Raw genomic sequence first — 11,182 nt, forward strand, 5'->3', positions numbered from 1 at the left:
AAGAGAAGGGAAAAAAAGGTGGAAATGGGTTTAAAAGTGATTTCGGCGGAGAAATATATATATATATATATATATATATATATATATATATATATATACGCGCACACACACACATATATATAAACGTATTCTCCGTTGAGATATTGCAGCCGCTGCTGTGTCCAGGCCCAGGAGCCTTAGCACTGTGCTGTGATGTCACTCAATACCACTGACATCACTAGGTGTAAACAACATCTCTCCTTTGCTGTGTATGTGACTATGGAGCTGTTTGGTGATGTCGTCTATTATGGCCTTCATAGAAGCAACAGGAGATTGTTGCATCCATCTAGAACCCTCAGAACTACAGTGCTATGATGTCACTCACTTCCACAGGCCTTGCAGAGTGTAAACAACAACAACCCAGCTTTGTTGTGTATGTAACCATAGGGATTGTGATGTCACCTAGAACCTTCACAGCAGCGACAGCTTTATGAGGAGCATCAGCACTGCTCTGCCTGAGCAGAACCATCACCGCCATAGGTTGTCAAATAACCCGGATTTAACCCACACAGGTAAGTCCAATGGGGTGCAGGCATGTCCTCTATGCTTACAGCTTCCCGTGGGTGTTGGTTTGATACCGTTTGGGGACAGCCAAGGAGGCATCTGCAGGCAACAAAGGTAGGTGTGTGCTTGTGTGTGTGTTTCCTATGCAGATCCTAAGCCCAGTGTCACATGCAAGTAGGAGGAGTAAGAAGGGTTCCTGGCAAATCCGGGTTATGGATTGCATTTAAAAAGGCCCCGTGGGAGTGCAATGGGCCCCTGTCTTGCTGCTTAGCAATAATGGTATGGGTTTAGGTTCTGCTGTGTGTACTGGTGGTTGACTGCCCCCCAGCCCAGAGTGTGCATGGAAAATTGTCTGGCAGCCTCCCTGACAGCAAGCAGTGATAGTGCCCATGAAGGGGACCTTGTTGGGCCCGCCCCTTTCACGGTTATCGCTTCTCGGCCTTTTGGCTAAGATCAAGTGTAGTATCTGTTCTTATCAGTTTAATATCTGATACGTCCCCTATCTGGGGACCATATATTAAATGGATTTTTGAGAACGGGGGCCGATTTCGAAGCTTGCTTCCGTCGCCCTATGCATTGACCCGATATGGCAGTATCTTCGGGTACAGTGCACCACCCCCTTACAGGGTTAAAAAGAAAGATTCCTACTTTCATTGCTACCTGCTTGCTGGCTAGCCAGCTAGCCAGCCCTGTGGGCCTTGCTGCTGCTGCTGCTGCTGCTGCAGCCAAAAAACAAAAGGTGGTGCTGCTGCTGCTTCTGCTGCTTCTGCTTGTGTCTGGCCGCTGTTGGAGCGTCCAGGCACAGGACTTCTGCTGCTGCTGACTAAATGGCCTCCTTAATTGGATCATTTGAGTAGCCAGCACACCTGTGCAGGTAGGGCATGACATGATAGGCAGCTGCCTTGATAGCGGGTGGGTGCTGAATGTTCCTAATTGACAAAATAAGATTAATGCTTATGAAGAAATATAAAATCTCATCCCTTCCCCAATATCGCGCCACACCCCTACCCCTTAATTCCCTGGTTGAACTTGATGGACATATGTCTTTTTTCGACCGTACTAACTATGTAACTATGTAACATAACATGGGGGGGTCTCCTGGCTGTTCACACAGGTGTGTCATTGCTGTACATTGACCATGCATTGCTTCTGTGGTATTGCAAAGGCAAAGACAAATGCTTCCAGCCATCCATTGCACTAATGGATTGGTCATCAGCTGGCTGTCTATGTCCCGCATCAATATAGACCAAAGTACAGAGGGTTAGGCTATGCTATAGTGCACCTACCTGATGCATCAGAAGGTGCGAGGCCCTTGCTAAATTCTGTGCACAGACTTTGAGATCTATGCTTTAGACTGTATCTAAACCTGCTCCAACATGGACTGACATTCTGGCCTACTTTCAGCCGATGCGACTTGTCTGTCGCTGAACAGTCGCTTTTTATGTATTCAGCACCTATGTATAATGTTGTAAAAATGCTCTAGAAGCTAAAGTCGCAGAAATGTCACACATATTTGGCCTGCAACTTTCTGTGCGACAAATTCAGACAGGAAAAATCAGTATAAATCCTTAGAAAATTATCCCTCAGTGTCTCCATCTGCTGGCGGTATTGAATAAGCATTGCTGCACTGATGGGGTATGCATTAGACGAAAAAAAAGAAGAAAAAGAAGAATAATACGCCCAGAAAAGAGGCGAAAAGGAGAAAAACGTAAAAAAACGTGAAAAAAAAGTAAGAGGAAGAGAAGGGAAAAAAAGGTGGAAATGGGTTTAAAAGTGATTTCGGCGGAGAAATATATATATATATATATATATATATATATATATATATATATATATATATATACGCGCACACACACACATATATATAAACGTATTCTCCGTTGAGATATTGCAGCCGCTGCTGTGTCCAGGCCCAGGAGCCTTAGCACTGTGCTGTGATGTCACTCAATACCACTGACATCACTAGGTGTAAACAACATCTCTCCTTTGCTGTGTATGTGACTATGGAGCTGTTTGGTGATGTCGTCTATTATGGCCTTCATAGAAGCAACAGGAGATTGTTGCATCCATCTAGAACCCTCAGAACTACAGTGCTATGATGTCACTCACTTCCACAGGCCTTGCAGAGTGTAAACAACAACAACCCAGCTTTGTTGTGTATGTAACCATAGGGATTGTGATGTCACCTAGAACCTTCACACAGCAGCGACAGCTTTATGAGGAGCATCAGCACTGCTCTGCCTGAGCAGAACCATCACCGCCATAGGTTGTCAAATAACCCGGATTTAACCCACACAGGTAAGTCCAATGGGGTGCAGGCATGTCCTCTATGCTTACAGCTTCCAGTGGGTGTTGGTTTGATACCGTTTGGGGACAGCCAAGGAGGCATCTGCAGGCAACAAAGGTAGGTGTGTGCTTGTGTGTGTGTTTCCTATGCAGATCCTAAGCCCAGTGTCACATGCAAGTAGGAGGAGTAAGAAGGGTTCCTGGCAAATCCGGGTTATGGATTGCATTTAAAAAGGCCCCGTGGGAGTGCAATGGGCCCCTGTCTTGCTGCTTAGCAATAATGGTATGGGTTTAGGTTCTGCTGTGTGTACTGGTGGTTGACTGCCCCCCAGCCCAGAGTGTGCATGGAAAATTGTCTGGCAGCCTCCCTGACAGCAAGCAGTGATAGTGCCCATGAAGGGGACCTTGTTGGGCCCGCCCCTTTCACGGTTATCGCTTCTCGGCCTTTTGGCTAAGATCAAGTGTAGTATCTGTTCTTATCAGTTTAATATCTGATACGTCCCCTATCTGGGGACCATATATTAAATGGATTTTTGAGAACGGGGGCCGATTTCGAAGCTTGCTTCCGTCGCCCTATGCATTGACCCGATATGGCAGTATCTTCGGGTACAGTGCACCACCCCCTTACAGGGTTAAAAAGAAAGATTCCTACTTTCATTGCTACCTGCTTGCTGGCTAGCCAGCTAGCCAGCCCTGTGGGCCTTGCTGCTGCTGCTGCTGCTGCTGCAGCCAAAAAACAAAAGGTGGTGCTGCTGCTGCTTCTGCTGCTTCTGCTTGTGTCTGGCCGCTGTTGGAGCGTCCAGGCACAGGACTTCTGCTGCTGCTGACTAAATGGCCTCCTTAATTGGATCATTTGAGTAGCCAGCACACCTGTGCAGGTAGGGCATGACATGATAGGCAGCTGCCTTGATAGCGGGTGGGTGCTGAATGTTCCTAATTGACAAAATAAGATTAATGCTTATGAAGAAATATAAAATCTCATCCCTTCCCCAATATCGCGCCACACCCCTACCCCTTAATTCCCTGGTTGAACCTTGATGGACATATGTCTTTTTTCGACCGTACTAACTATGTAACTATGTAACATAACATGGGGGGGTCTCCTGGCTGTTCACACAGGTGTGTCATTGCTGTACATTGACCATGCATTGCTTCTGTGGTATTGCAAAGGCAAAGACAAATGCTTCCAGCCATCCATTGCACTAATGGATTGGTCATCAGCTGGCTGTCTATGTCCCGCATCAATATAGACCAAAGTACAGAGGGTTAGGCTATGCTATAGTGCACCTACCTGATGCATCAGAAGGTGCGAGGCCCTTGCTAAATTCTGTGCACAGACTTTGAGATCTATGCTTTAGACTGTATCTAAACCTGCTCCAACATGGACTGACATTCTGGCCTACTTTCAGCCGATGCGACTTGTCTGTCGCTGAACAGTCGCTTTTTATGTATTCAGCACCTATGTATAATGTTGTAAAAATGCTCTAGAAGCTAAAGTCGCAGAAATGTCACACATATTTGGCCTGCAACTTTCTGTGCGACAAATTCAGACAGGAAAAATCAGTATAAATCCTTAGAAAATTATCCCCCAGTGTCTCCATCTGCTGGCGGTATTGAATAAGCATTGCTGCACTGATGGGGTATGCATTAGACGAAAAAAAAAGAAGAAAAAGAAGAATAATACGCCCAGAAAAGAGGCGAAAAGGAGAAAAACGTAAAAAAACGTGAAAAAAAAGTAAGAGGAAGAGAAGGGAAAAAAAGGTGGAAATGGGTTTAAAAGTGATTTCGGCGGAGAAATATTATATATATATATATATATATATATATATATATATATATATATATACGCGCACACACACACATATATATAAACGTATTCTCCGTTGAGATATTGCAGCCGCTGCTGTGTCCAGGCCCAGGAGCCTTAGCACTGTGCTGTGATGTCACTCAATACCACTGACATCACTAGGTGTAAACAACATCTCTCCTTTGCTGTGTATGTGACTATGGAGCTGTTTGGTGATGTCGTCTATTATGGCCTTCATAGAAGCAACAGGAGATTGTTGCATCCATCTAGAACCCTCAGAACTACAGTGCTATGATGTCACTCACTTCCACAGGCCTTGCAGAGTGTAAACAACAACAACCCAGCTTTGTTGTGTATGTAACCATAGGGATTGTGATGTCACCTAGAACCTTCACAGCAGCGACAGCTTTATGAGGAGCATCAGCACTGCTCTGCCTGAGCAGAACCATCACCGCCATAGGTTGTCAAATAACCCGGATTTAACCCACACAGGTAAGTCCAATGGGGTGCAGGCATGTCCTCTATGCTTACAGCTTCCCGTGGGTGTTGGTTTGATACCGTTTGGGGACAGCCAAGGAGGCATCTGCAGGCAACAAAGGTAGGTGTGTGCTTGTGTGTGTGTTTCCTATGCAGATCCTAAGCCCAGTGTCACATGCAAGTAGGAGGAGTAAGAAGGGTTCCTGGCAAATCCGGGTTATGGATTGCATTTAAAAAGGCCCCGTGGGAGTGCAATGGGCCCCTGTCTTGCTGCTTAGCAATAATGGTATGGGTTTAGGTTCTGCTGTGTGTACTGGTGGTTGACTGCCCCCCAGCCCAGAGTGTGCATGGAAAATTGTCTGGCAGCCTCCCTGACAGCAAGCAGTGATAGTGCCCATGAAGGGGACCTTGTTGGGCCCGCCCCTTTCACGGTTATCGCTTCTCGGCCTTTTGGCTAAGATCAAGTGTAGTATCTGTTCTTATCAGTTTAATATCTGATACGTCCCCTATCTGGGGACCATATATTAAATGGATTTTTGAGAACGGGGGCCGATTTCGAAGCTTGCTTCCGTCGCCCTATGCATTGACCCGATATGGCAGTATCTTCGGGTACAGTGCACCACCCCCTTACAGGGTTAAAAAAGAAAGATTCCTACTTTCATTGCTACCTGCTTGCTGGCTAGCCAGCTAGCCAGCCCTGTGGGCCTTGCTGCTGCTGCTGCTGCTGCAGCCAAAAAACAAAAGGTGGTGCTGCTGCTGCTTCTGCTGCTTCTGCTTGTGTCTGGCCGCTGTTGGAGCGTCCAGGCACAGGACTTCTGCTGCTGCTGACTAAATGGCCTCCTTAATTGGATCATTTGAGTAGCCAGCACACCTGTGCAGGTAGGGCATGACATGATAGGCAGCTGCCTTGATAGCGGGTGGGTGCTGAATGTTCCTAATTGACAAAATAAGATTAATGCTTATGAAGAAATATAAAATCTCATCCCTTCCCCAATATCGCGCCACACCCCTACCCCTTAATTCCCTGGTTGAACTTGATGGACATATGTCTTTTTTCGACCGTACTAACTATGTAACTATGTAACATAACATGGGGGGGTCTCCTGGCTGTTCACACAGGTGTGTCATTGCTGTACATTGACCATGCATTGCTTCTGTGGTATTGCAAAGGCAAAGACAAATGCTTCCAGCCATCCATTGCACTAATGGATTGGTCATCAGCTGGCTGTCTATGTCCCGCATCAATATAGACCAAAGTACAGAGGGTTAGGCTATGCTATAGTGCACCTACCTGATGCATCAGAAGGTGCGAGGCCCTTGCTAAATTCTGTGCACAGACTTTGAGATCTATGCTTTAGACTGTATCTAAACCTGCTCCAACATGGACTGACATTCTGGCCTACTTTCAGCCGATGCGACTTGTCTGTCGCTGAACAGTCGCTTTTTATGTATTCAGCACCTATGTATAATGTTGTAAAAATGCTCTAGAAGCTAAAGTCGCAGAAATGTCACACATATTTGGCCTGCAACTTTCTGTGCGACAAATTCAGACAGGAAAAATCAGTATAAATCCTTAGAAAATTATCCCCCAGTGTCTCCATCTGCTGGCGGTATTGAATAAGCATTGCTGCACTGATGGGGTATGCATTAGACGAAAAAAAAGAAGAAAAAGAAGAATAATACGCCCAGAAAAGAGGCGAAAAGGAGAAAAACGTAAAAAAACGTGAAAAAAAAGTAAGAGGAAGAGAAGGGAAAAAAAGGTGGAAATGGGTTTAAAAGTGATTTCGGCGGAGAAATATATATATATATATATATATATATATATATATATATATATATACGCGCACACACACACATATATATAAACGTATTCTCCGTTGAGATATTGCAGCCGCTGCTGTGTCCAGGCCCAGGAGCCTTAGCACTGTGCTGTGATGTCACTCAATACCACTGACATCACTAGGTGTAAACAACATCTCTCCTTTGCTGTGTATGTGACTATGGAGCTGTTTGGTGATGTCGTCTATTATGGCCTTCATAGAAGCAACAGGAGATTGTTGCATCCATCTAGAACCCTCAGAACTACAGTGCTATGATGTCACTCACTTCCACAGGCCTTGCAGAGTGTAAACAACAACAACCCAGCTTTGTTGTGTATGTAACCATAGGGATTGTGATGTCACCTAGAACCTTCACAGCAGCGACAGCTTTATGAGGAGCATCAGCACTGCTCTGCCTGAGCAGAACCATCACCGCCATAGGTTGTCAAATAACCCGGATTTAACCCACACAGGTAAGTCCAATGGGGTGCAGGCATGTCCTCTATGCTTACAGCTTCCCGTGGGTGTTGGTTTGATACCGTTTGGGGGACAGCCAAGGAGGCATCTGCAGGCAACAAAGGTAGGTGTGTGCTTGTGTGTGTGTTTCCTATGCAGATCCTAAGCCCAGTGTCACATGCAAGTAGGAGGAGTAAGAAGGGTTCCTGGCAAATCCGGGTTATGGATTGCATTTAAAAAGGCCCCGTGGGAGTGCAATGGGCCCCTGTCTTGCTGCTTAGCAATAATGGTATGGGTTTAGGTTCTGCTGTGTGTACTGGTGGTTGACTGCCCCCCAGCCCAGAGTGTGCATGGAAAATTGTCTGGCAGCCTCCCTGACAGCAAGCAGTGATAGTGCCCATGAAGGGGACCTTGTTGGGCCCGCCCCTTTCACGGTTATCGCTTCTCGGCCTTTTGGCTAAGATCAAGTGTAGTATCTGTTCTTATCAGTTTAATATCTGATACGTCCCCTATCTGGGGACCATATATTAAATGGATTTTTGAGAACGGGGGCCGATTTCGAAGCTTGCTTCCGTCGCCCTATGCATTGACCCGATATGGCAGTATCTTCGGGTACAGTGCACCACCCCCCTTACAGGGTTAAAAAGAAAGATTCCTACTTTCATTGCTACCTGCTTGCTGGCTAGCCAGCTAGCCAGCCCTGTGGGCCTTGCTGCTGCTGCTGCTGCTGCTGCAGCCAAAAAACAAAAGGTGGTGCTGCTGCTGCTTCTGCTGCTTCTGCTTGTGTCTGGCCGCTGTTGGAGCGTCCAGGCACAGGACTTCTGCTGCTGCTGACTAAATGGCCTCCTTAATTGGATCATTTGAGTAGCCAGCACACCTGTGCAGGTAGGGCATGACATGATAGGCAGCTGCCTTGATAGCGGGTGGGTGCTGAATGTTCCTAATTGACAAAATAAGATTAATGCTTATGAAGAAATATAAAATCTCATCCCTTCCCCAATATCGCGCCACACCCCTACCCCTTAATTCCCTGGTTGAACTTGATGGACATATGTCTTTTTTCGACCGTACTAACTATGTAACTATGTAACATAACATGGGGGGGTCTCCTGGCTGTTCACACAGGTGTGTCATTGCTGTACATTGACCATGCATTGCTTCTGTGGTATTGCAAAGGCAAAGACAAATGCTTCCAGCCATCCATTGCACTAATGGATTGGTCATCAGCTGGCTGTCTATGTCCCGCATCAATATAGACCAAAGTACAGAGGGTTAGGCTATGCTATTGTGCACCTACCTGATGCATCAGAAGGTGCGAGGCCCTTGCTAAATTCTGTGCACAGACTTTGAGATCTATGCTTTAGACTGTATCTAAACCTGCTCCAACATGGACTGACATTCTGGCCTACTTTCAAGCCGATGCGACTTGTCTGTCGCTGAACAGTCGCTTTTTATGTATTCAGCACCTATGTATAATGTTGTAAAAATGCTCTAGAAGCTAAAGTCGCAGAAATGTCACACATATTTGGCCTGCAACTTTCTGTGCGACAAATTCAGACAGGAAAAATCAGTATAAATCCTTAGAAAATTATCCCCCAGTGTCTCCATCTGCTGGCGGTATTGAATAAGCATTGCTGCACTGATGGGGTATGCATTAGACGAAAAAAAAGAAGAAAAAGAAGAATAATACGCCCAGAAAAGAGGCGAAAAGGAGAAAAACGTAAAAAAAACGTGAAAAAAAAGTAAGAGGAAGAGAAGGGAAAAAAAGGTGGAAATGGGTTTAAAAGTGATTTCGGCGGAGAAATATATATATATATATATATATATATATATATATATATATATATACGCGCACACACACATATATATAAACGTATTCTCCGTTGAGATATTGCAGCCGCTGCTGTGTCCAGGCCCCAGGAGCCTTAGCACTGTGCTGTGATGTCACTCAATACCACTGACATCACTAGGTGTAAACAACATCTCTCCTTTGCTGTGTATGTGACTATGGAGCTGTTTGGTGATGTCGTCTATTATGGCCTTCATAGAAGCAACAGGAGATTGTTGCATCCATCTAGAACCCTCAGAACTACAGTGCTATGATGTCACTCACTTCCACAGGCCTTGCAGAGTGTAAACAACAACAACCCAGCTTTGTTGTGTATGTAACCATAGGGATTTGTGATGTCACCTAGAACCTTCACAGCAGCGACAGCTTTATGAGGAGCATCAGCACTGCTCTGCCTGAGCAGAACCATCACCGCCATAGGTTGTCAAATAACCCGGATTTAACCCACACAGGTAAGTCCAATGGGGTGCAGGCATGTCCTCTATGCTTACAGCTTCCCGTGGGTGTTGGTTTGATACCGTTTGGGGACAGCCAAGGAGGCATCTGCAGGCAACAAAGGTAGGTGTGTGCTTGTGTGTGTGTTTCCTATGCAGATCCTAAGCCCAGTGTCACATGCAAGTAGGAGGAGTAAGAAGGTTCCTGGCAAATCCGGGTTATGGATTGCATTTAAAAAGGCCCCGTGGGAGTGCAATGGGCCCCTGTCTTGCTGCTTAGCAATAATGGTATGGGTTTAGGTTCTGCTGTGTGTACTGGTGGTTGACTGCCCCCCAGCCCAGAGTGTGCATGGAAAATTGTCTGGCAGCCTCCCTGACAGCAAGCAGTGATAGTGCCCATGAAGGGGACCTTGTTGGGCCCGCCCCTTTCACGGTTATCGCTTCTCGGCCTTTTGGCTAAGATCAAGTGTAGTATCTGTTCTTATCAGTTTAATATCTGATACGTCCCCTATCTGGGGACCATATATTAAATGGATTTTTGAGAACGGGGGCCGATTTCGAAGCTTGCTTCCGTCGCCCTATGCATTGACCCGATATGGCAGTATCTTCGGGTACAGTGCACCACCCCCTTACAGGGTTAAAAAGAAAGATTCCTACTTTCATTGCTACCTGCTTGCTGGCTAGCCAGCTAGCCAGCCCTGTGGGCCTTGCTGCTGCAGCCAAAAAACAAAAGGTGGTGCTGCTGCTGCTGCTTCTGCTGCTTCTGCTTGTGTCTGGCCGCTGTTGGAGCGTCCAGGCACAGGACTTCTGCTGCTGCTGACTAAATGGCCTCCTTAATTGGATCATTTGAGTAGCCAGCACACCTGTGCAGGTAGGGCATGACATGATAGGCAGCTGCCTTGATAGCGGGTGGGTGCTGAATGTTCCTAATTGACAAAATAAGATTAATGCTTATGAAGAAATATAAAATCTCATCCCTTCCCCAATATCGCGCCACACCCCTACCCCTTAATTCCCTGGTTGAACTTGATGGACATATGTCTTTTTTCGACCGTACTAACTATGTAACTATGTAACATAACATGGGGGGGGGGGGGGGGGTGTCTCCTGGCTGTTCACACAGGTGTGTCATTGCTGTACATTGACCATGCATTGCTTCTGTGGTATTGCAAAGGCAAAGACAAATGCTTCCAGCCATCCATTGCACTAATGGATTGGTCATCAGCTGGCTGTCTATGTCCCGCATCAATATAGACCAAAGTACAGAGGGTTAGGCTATGCTATTGTGCACCTACCTGATGCATCAGAAGGTGCGAGGCCCTTGCTAAATTCTGTGCACAGACTTTGAGATCTATACTTTAGACTGTATCTAAACCTGCTCCAACATGGACTGACATTCTGGCCTACTTTCAGCCGATGCGACTTGTCTGTCGCTGAACAGTCGCTTTTTATGTATTCAGCACCTATGTATAATGTTGTAAAAATGCTCTAGAAGCTAAAGTCGCAGAAA

General features: G+C 46.1%; 5 non-coding genes across 5 annotated transcripts; all 5 read left to right on the forward strand.

Moving 5' to 3' along the window:
* Positions 1-970: 970 nt before the first annotated feature.
* Positions 971-1,161, forward strand: LOC130307531 (U2 spliceosomal RNA). The gene has a single exon (XR_008856704.1). It is a non-coding gene; the product is annotated as a U2 spliceosomal RNA (small nuclear RNA).
* Positions 1,162-3,260: 2,099 nt separating this feature from the next.
* Positions 3,261-3,451, forward strand: LOC130307532 (U2 spliceosomal RNA). The gene has a single exon (XR_008856705.1). It is a non-coding gene; the product is annotated as a U2 spliceosomal RNA (small nuclear RNA).
* Positions 3,452-5,547: 2,096 nt separating this feature from the next.
* LOC130307533 (U2 spliceosomal RNA) lies at positions 5,548-5,738 on the forward strand. The gene has a single exon (XR_008856706.1). It is a non-coding gene; the product is annotated as a U2 spliceosomal RNA (small nuclear RNA).
* Positions 5,739-7,826: 2,088 nt separating this feature from the next.
* Positions 7,827-8,017, forward strand: LOC130307534 (U2 spliceosomal RNA). The gene has a single exon (XR_008856707.1). It is a non-coding gene; the product is annotated as a U2 spliceosomal RNA (small nuclear RNA).
* A 2,091-nt stretch (positions 8,018-10,108) lies between these two features.
* On the forward strand, positions 10,109-10,299 carry LOC130307535 (U2 spliceosomal RNA). The gene has a single exon (XR_008856708.1). It is a non-coding gene; the product is annotated as a U2 spliceosomal RNA (small nuclear RNA).
* The last annotated feature ends 883 nt before the right edge of the window (positions 10,300-11,182 follow it).

The sequence above is a fragment of the Hyla sarda genome, unplaced genomic scaffold (assembly GCF_029499605.1).
Source record: "Hyla sarda isolate aHylSar1 unplaced genomic scaffold, aHylSar1.hap1 scaffold_1429, whole genome shotgun sequence".
Classification (NCBI taxonomy): domain Eukaryota; kingdom Metazoa; phylum Chordata; class Amphibia; order Anura; family Hylidae; genus Hyla; species Hyla sarda.